Source organism: Meles meles, chromosome 8 (genome assembly GCF_922984935.1).
Source record: "Meles meles chromosome 8, mMelMel3.1 paternal haplotype, whole genome shotgun sequence".
Taxonomy (NCBI): Eukaryota; Metazoa; Chordata; class Mammalia; order Carnivora; family Mustelidae; genus Meles; species Meles meles.
In genome coordinates, this window is record NC_060073.1 from 56229474 (window position 1) to 56231207 (window position 1734).

At 38.2% G+C, this 1734-nt stretch overlaps 1 pseudogene; it reads right to left on the reverse strand.

Annotated features, from left to right (window-relative positions):
* Positions 1 to 461: 461 nt before the first annotated feature.
* Positions 462 to 1081, reverse strand: LOC123948715 (annotated as a pseudogene).
* Between the last annotated feature and the right edge of the window lie 653 nt (positions 1082 to 1734).

Genomic DNA, 1734 nt, shown 5'->3' on the forward strand with positions numbered 1-1734 from the left:
AAAAAACAGTATATATAGAGTTTGGTACTATCTATGGTTTCAGGCATCCACTGGGGCTCTTCAAACATATTTCCCTGTGGATAAGTGGGGACAACTGTCAGAGACTCTCAAATTCACTACTTGGGAAGACTTTCAATTACATAAAAATTTGGTTTTGTAAAAAAAAAATGGAATACACAGAATATCTTTTTTTTCCCATTTTATTTTTTTCATCATAACAGTATTCATTGTTTTTGCACAACACCCAGTGCTCCATGCAAAACGTGCCCTCCCTATTACCCACCACCTGTTCCCCCAACCTCCCACCCCTGACCCTTCAAAACCCTCAGGTTCTTTTTCAGAGTCCATAGTCTCTTATGGTTCGCCTCCCCTTCCAATTTTTTTTTATAAACATACCCTGGGGATAAAAATACATTATATGTTTCTAGGGGACTTTTTAAAAAGGAAGATAATAGGGTGTCCTACAATATGGCAGCTTTGAGACCATAGATGGCACTAATCTTGATGTTGCCACAGGACAGTTTGGCCACAGACGTAGGTCACAGTAGGTGGGGTGGATGAGGTTGCCCCTGCAGTAGGGAAGGTACTTGACCAGGAAAGTGAATGGGATCACGAGCAACACACTTTGACTGAAGGTAGCAAACCCAAACTTGATAATTACTGTGTTGGTGAGGATGCTAGAATAGCAGAGAGGGTAGCAAATGGCCACATAGTGATCCAGGGCCACAAGCATGAGCACCCAGACTCCATACCTGTCAACACGTGGATGAAAAACTTCTTCATGAGGCAGGCATTAAAGTCAATCTCTTTGAGATTGAACCAAAAGATACATAATACATTAGGGACAAATGAAGTGCACCCACTAATATCTGTAAGACACCACAATCTAGCAAGTAGTACATGGGCTGATGCAGGGCCTCATCATGGCTGATGAGGAAGATGAGCCCACAGTTCCCCAAGATAGCAATGATGTATATGAGGCAGAAGGTCAGGGAGATCCAGATGGTAAGGCTTCTAGTTCAGGAATGCCATCAAGAATGAAGTATCTCGGTGTCAGGCAGGAGCTGTTGGCTTCAGGCATGATGGTCAATTGCAAATCATGTTACTTTTATACCAGTAAAGATGTCCTACACAAGAAGATGGTAGTGAGGTTGATTTCAGTCAGAGACAAAAGACGAACAAGTATTTTGCATGATCTAAACAATAAATTTAGGAGAAAAATAATCTTTTTGTATCCACACAGTGTTATTTGATCCTACTGAGTAGTCCTGGGCCTCTTATTGAAGGACAAGAATGCTAATAGTGCAAACATTATAACAGATACCTGATCTCTTTTGGTTTTATACTGTAAACTCAGTCTATGTGTATGTGTTCATATTCTCAGGTGACAGTTTGATGGGCCAAAAATTACACAATAATTTACAACTTACAAATCTTGTCCATGTTCATTTTGTACTATATTTCTAACTGTCTTTTGCTGGTAAGCATGAAAGATTTTAGTATTTACATTTAACTAATGACATTGTTAAGCTCTGTGCAGTGCTCAACAGTTTTTCTTGATTCTCCCAAATTTCTATGGAGATAAGCACAGTATATCAATAATCACAATTATTTTAATTTCTTTTGATCTATTTTTTTTAGCCCCAAATAACTATGAAAATCATATTAGATAGGTTGAAAGCTTTCTTAATTAATTTGTTTGTTTTTTGAAATAATTAGCTTTCTAACTTTCTT